This window comes from Solanum pennellii, chromosome 3 (genome assembly GCF_001406875.1).
Source record: "Solanum pennellii chromosome 3, SPENNV200".
NCBI classification, from domain to species: Eukaryota; Viridiplantae; Streptophyta; class Magnoliopsida; order Solanales; family Solanaceae; genus Solanum; species Solanum pennellii.
This window is the reverse complement of record NC_028639.1, coordinates 34,829,005-34,835,644: the sequence shown is the minus strand read 5'-3', so window position 1 is coordinate 34,835,644 and position 6,640 is coordinate 34,829,005.

Here is a 6,640-nt window from a genome sequence, read left to right as displayed (position 1 = left end):
AACAACAATTGTTTATTTATCACATAAAGGATGATTGTGCGGGTTCGCAATCGTTCTTTAACCAAATTTTGTCGGGGCACCCTGACAAATGTAGTTGGCTACTTGATAGTCAACGGTCGTTAATTGTCCCAGCCTAAGTAGTCCGCTTGGGTCACCCTTTCCACTACAAAATAAACCCACTCCTAGTAAAACTAAGATAGAGCTAAACCAAATCTTGAAAGTAGCGCATTGGACTAAGATGACCCAACTCCCAAGGAGTGTTGGGCCTATTAGAAAGACCTCCCTGAGTCCAAAAAGACTACGGCTCGATCATACGATCATACTAATATGCCATTAGAAATACGTTTGCGTGTTTGATGGATGGTTGTGTCTTGGAGGGGTATCAACAAACTATTTATATGTTTTTGTGGATGTCGAGTCAATTTCTCAACTTCAAAATTGTCACCGAGACACCAGATATTCTTCGTGTGTGGTGGAACAACCTCAAAGACTGTCAAAAGAAGGAAATCTCTATTCACTTGGGCCACCTACCTTCGATAATGGACTTCAAGGTTTGGCCCACGTTTATCGAGGTAATAACTCAGTTTTGGGACGATAAAAGGACGGTTTTTCGATTTGGAGATATCAAAATAACACTAACAATAGAGGAGATAAAGGATTGTTTGGACTCTATTGGAACATGTTTCAAGAGGAACAAAATATCAAGATCATCACATCCTTATACCGGGCAGGCCAACTAGAGAGAAATTGAAAGACATGTTACTGTTAGTGAATGCGGACTAGTTGGATGCTCAAAATATACAACCAGTACATGGAGACAAACTCAGATTGTTGCATTCTCTACATGCCTTTTAGGAACGATGGTGTTTCAACAAGAGGAAGCAAAAGTGATCGATACCCGGGTTGTGATGGTAGTAGATGCCATCTTCAGAGGGATTGGTAAAGGAGAAGAAGAAAAGTAACACTACCGTTTGGCCCAGATTATTTTGGATGACATTAACCGAGCTCTGAGTTTGTGTAAGAACGGATTCAAATTTTTCCAAGGGTGCAACATTTGTCTTTAGTGGTGGATGAAAGAACATCTGTGCAAATAAGATGGTGCTCAGCAACAATAGTTGTCCATACCGAGCGAGACGAGTCCCCTTGACAATTACGAGTTTTATCTAAGAATCTGTAGGTTCCCAATTCACACCACGAGGGATGCATGGGCGAAGGTAATCTACGACCTAAGAGAAGGAGACATACAATGGATGTTCCAAAACTTTATGTCAGAGAAGATAGCGGTTTGTGCGGCCAAATGTCGTTTTATGGTCCTTCCCAGCATCACAGGAATGCGACCATACAATCCAACTAGGGTGATGCAGCAATTTGGTAGAAACAGACCACACCTGTCAATGGGGATAGTAGCTCCTTCGTCATTGATTACAACGGGTGCATCAAAATACATTTCGCCAAAACCATCATCCAAAAATGGGGCAGGCGCGTCGACATAAATGGAAGTATTGCTGAAAACAGATATGAAGCTGGATATGTTGACGAGTATAAAACATGTTTACAGGATGATTTGCGTGGTGTAGAGAACCCAACAACACTCGTGGGTCGAGAAATTAAAGACGTCCAAATGAGGCTCCAGATCCACGCATATCACTTTCAGCAAGAATGGGACCAAAGGGAACAAGAATTTCAACGAAGGGAGAAAGAGTACCAATCCAGAGAATTTGAAAGCCAGAGGGCCTTAACTGTAATGTCACAAGAGTTAGCCGATGCAACGGCCTGTTAGATGCGTGTAGATACAACCCTGGATGAGCAGATCAACACTCTCCAGGTCGTGCCGCCATCTTCCAAAGCAGTGTTTGCCGAACCGTATGTGGTAACAAACAAGTACATCATCCGCGAAGAGGTAGCAAAAACAAGAGGAGGAGCAGGACCGTAAACTTTCTTATCCCCCTGCGTAGGATTGTTTTCTATTTGTATTTGAAGTGTATTCCCCTTCCCAAAAGATGTACCCTATTTTGGTTAAATCTTTGTAACTAATGCTATGATTATTTGTGATGCTTTTTTGGGGATGCAACAATATGTTTTTAAATGACGCAATACATCCTTCAAATTTCTAGGCCTACCCTTTGCATAAAAGGGCCACATGTATTATTAGGAGGCGATATGTGTGTGTTTTAACTAGATATGTGATACGTTGTTTTGAATGAGGGCATTGTAAACCCACTCTTTTTCATAAATTTCTGAAAATATACACAAGTCACTATTACAAAATGTCCGAGCAAAATTTTCCGAGTCTTAAGTTTCTCACTCAAAAACACATCTCATACCCCAAATCCTAAAATAGTTTTCTATTGTCTCGGGAAAGGTAGAATCACAACTATGGGAAAGGGTAAGAGTATCAAGGGGGAACGTACTGGAGAGGAGTTACAGAGAAGGATAGAACAAATCACGCAGGAAATTCAAGAGGTTAGTGAAGAAGGACCCATGGTCGAAATTGCCGCATAAGTTTACAAAGCCGTGACTGTGGCAATGGATGAGGATTTGGTGTCAAAAGTTAAGAAGAAGAAAGACATTGAAGCAGAGAGAGAGACGACTTAATCAAGAAGTTGGACATGCTTCGGCTAAGGATTGAGGAAAGTGAAGCAAGAGAAGAAGAGATAGATTCAGAAACCACAAATATGCTGGCCAGAAATGTGGAACTTGATGAGGAATTGACGGTGGAGATGGAGGGATTCACAACCATGTGGGAAAGAATGGACAAAATGAGGGAGAATAACAAAGTGTTCCACCATGACATGATCGGCAATCTTCAGAAGATGTGCAGGAAATACTCTATCCGCGAGCAAGAAGATAGTAGTGGTCCCAATTATACTCACCCTGAAGCAACAGGGGAAGACATTGACGAGGAAATCGTCTCCAAACCTCCATTTCTGGGCCGTTTTAGAGGAGGAGACAAGTGGATCACTCTCCTGGTTTACGAGCCGACACATAGCGTGGGAGTAAAGGTTATGTCGTGCGCTCTCCTGTACGAACATCTTGAGTGGAAACTTCATGGAAGAACAGTTTCAAGCTTTGGGCATAAAAACTCTTCAAAGGTGTGTGTCTTCCACCCCAACCATCCAGGATACACTATAGAAGAATGTATGCAGCTAAAGGCAAGCACCTACCGCCAGGTCGACATTGTGAACATTCCGCACATCTGGGGTGATAATACTATTATCATGTACAACCAGCTGGAGTCAATTGAGCATACTCGGTTTGTTTGTCATTATTTCACACCGTTCAGAAAGTCAACGTCGCAAATCTAAAGTGATTTGTTTCGAAATGGGGTCTTAGCATCAATCCACGAGGATGACAGGGGTCTCGACCCCATTGGGAAGGAAATCTCGAAACCTTGTGCTTACCATAATGCTATAGATCATAGACTCTCAATGTGCCTTATTTTTTCCTAAGACGTAGAAACCCTTGTCAATCTGGGAAAAATCCGAGTTGTGTTTGTGCCTCGTTGTTGATTCTACAACAAGAAGAAGAACGACGGAAATGCGGCCACAATTTATATTTCAAAAGTATTGTTGTTATTTTTCAACCCCCTTGTAATTGTAATGAATGAATGAATGAATGAAAGTATTTCTTCTATACGCGAACTACGTAGGGCCTGAATTCTCCATGTAAGATACGTTGGCAGCCTTTCAAGGCCCGGATCCTATCCTTTATAATTTTTATTCTACCTCTTTCATGCTACAAGGAAATGTTAGGCTCAGATAAACGAACATAAAATAGATACAGCAAGAAGACCTTCTCTCAATGTGATCTAACCTTCCTGAGATAGTGTCAAACTAAAGCAAGCAGACTCCTGCTTGTTCAAAACATAGTTTCCCTTTACTCGTGGGTTAATATGTCCTCAAACAAAACAACTTTCTGTGTTTATCTGCTCTATATGTGATATCCTGCATTTTGTATTCTAAACTTAAACTGACAAATCTTCGTTTGAGTTGTTTCCCTCCTGTGGTACATTGAAACTAGTTTGTGTCGATTAAACTGGATGATCATCAATACTTCACTAGATCCAAAAGTCCTGAAGATTCCTTCCTTGATTGAAATTCAGACAAGGGAAAAACGGTAATGGGAGATAACAATGAAGAGGTCAGACTTACTGCCGTTGTGGTGGCTCAACCCACCATAGCGGATCAGAATGAAATGATTATACAGTTACTATAACAGATCGCAGAAATGATAGTGGAAATTCAAAGGAAAAAGGATCTGCCTCCATAAGGTTTTGCTGCTAATGCTGCTGACGGTAGACCTCCTCTCTACCCTCCCCTCTTCAAATATGGATCCAGCTCAGAATCCGCCATTTACACTTGCTCAAATCCCTCCATCATCGATTTGACTACCCAAAATCCTTAGTATGCCTCCCCATCTTTCCAGACTCCACCACCTCTTCAAAACAACCATTCCTAAATACCACCTAATCCTAAAAATACACACCATCAAACCGCTCCACAACCACAAAAAAAAAAAATCAAAGCCAAAACAAAAACGCATTCCACCCCCAAACTCCTCACCACCACCAAACCAAAATACTAATCCCTAAACCTATCCGCAAAACTACCAAACTACACAGAATGCCGTAAGTCCTTTCGTAGCTCCACCCCTACCTGAAAGAATAACTTTCCAGATCCCTATCCAAACTGAGAACGATGTGCACAGTTATTATATAGACCACTACGAGGAGTAGGAAAAAGAGTGGAGGGCAAAGGAAAAGGCGAAGGTGGATAAAAAAGGAAAGATCAGGAAAGAACTGAAGGACTTTCAATGTATCCCCGACGTCGCTGGTGTGAACTACGAGGATTTGTGCATTCATCAAAATTTGGATCTCCCAGAAGAGTTCAAGATTCCAAAATTGATACTTTTCAAGGAGTCGGGAATCCTATGGTCCATTTGAGAGCCTACTACGACCAGCACGTCAGAGTTTGTAGAGATGAAGCTTTGATAATAAGGCTTTGTAGACGAAGTCTATGCGGGGAGGCTGTAGAATCGTTCACTTCCTATGAGACCAGACAATGGCCCAGTTGGAATGCCTTGACAAGGATTTTATCGATCAATATTCTTATAACGTGGAAATCATTCCCGATCGCTACTTCATGGAAAAGATGAAGTAAAAGTCCACTGAAAGCTACAAAGAGTTTGCATACATGTGGAGAAAAGAAGCGGCTAGAGTAAAGCCTCCTATGTCCGAGAAAGAGATTGTTGAAGTATTCGTGAGGGTTCAAGAGCCCGAATACTATGATAGAATCATATTGATCTTTGGAGAAAAATTTGCTGAGATAGTCAAGGTTGGTGAGACTATCGAAGATGTGTTGAAAACTGGGAAGATTGCCCGTGTTTCTGCGTCACCTGGATCATTGGGTTTGTTGAAGAAGAAAAGAGAGGACGTTTCTACTGTCTCTTACGAGGGGAGGAAGGCCCCCAGAAGATCACTATCCTACCAAGGTCTCCCTTGAACTTCCCAGAATTCTTACCAGGCTTTCTACATGTAAGCCAGCTATCCAGATAACCCTCCTCCTGCCTACCAGAATTCTACCTCCACATACCCAAATGCCCCACCTCCAAATTACCAAAATTCATCTCCTATTTACCGAAATTCTCCCCCACTTTACCTAATTCCATCCCCCTCTTACCAAAGTGTTGCTCCTAACTATGTCAATGTGCAGTCAAATTACAGAGCACCCCCTCATGTATATCAAGTCCAAGCTCCAGTATACAAAAATACCCCCAAAAACTACAAAGATCCATCACCAAATTATCAAAGAAACCAAATTCCCCGTCCAAATACCCGAAATTACCAACAGATGCCTCCTCCCCAATGAGGCAGCTATGATCCCGCTCGACCCATATTCGAGAAGAAGACCCCAGAAACTTTACTGCGGTCACTGAAAACCGAACAAAGTTGAATGAGCGACTGACTGTGGCTGGATATATTCAGCCGGTGGGGCCCAAGCCGATGTATACTAGGTCCAAATTCTACAGACCCGATCAAAGATGTGTGTATCACTCCAACAGCATTGGAAATGACACTGAGGATCGCATCAACCTCAAACACAAGATTCAAGATTTGGTCAACCAAGAAGTGGTTTATCTTGAAACAGTCACGCCCAATGTCAACACCAATCCTTTGTCGAATCATGGAGGCATCAATATGATAGAGATGGATGATTACTGGCGAGTGACTAAGGTGATAACTTCTATTCTCCATGATTAGTTAAAAAGGGATGTGGCCTCGCTGAGTGTTAAAGAGAAAAAGGAGTTCGTGATCCTGACACCCGCAAAGGTTGTTACCTTGGTGCCATTGAAGCTCTTTCTAGACTAAAGTGTCCGATTGAAACCGCTGCCACTCAGGGTATGACTCGATATGGGAGGTGTTACACTCCCAAAGAGTTGGCTTTTGGAGGAAAGATGAAGGATCAAGGGAAAAGGCCGATAAGTGAGGGCAAACTGGAGGAATTCTGGAGAAAGTAGCAGCCGAAGGGTTACTCTATTGTTAAGGATTTGGAGAAATTCAGATTTTTGTGTGCGCCCTAGCTAATGAGATCCCAGCTGCATATGCATGCCTTGATGAAGGCTCTTAATGACACGTATTTGC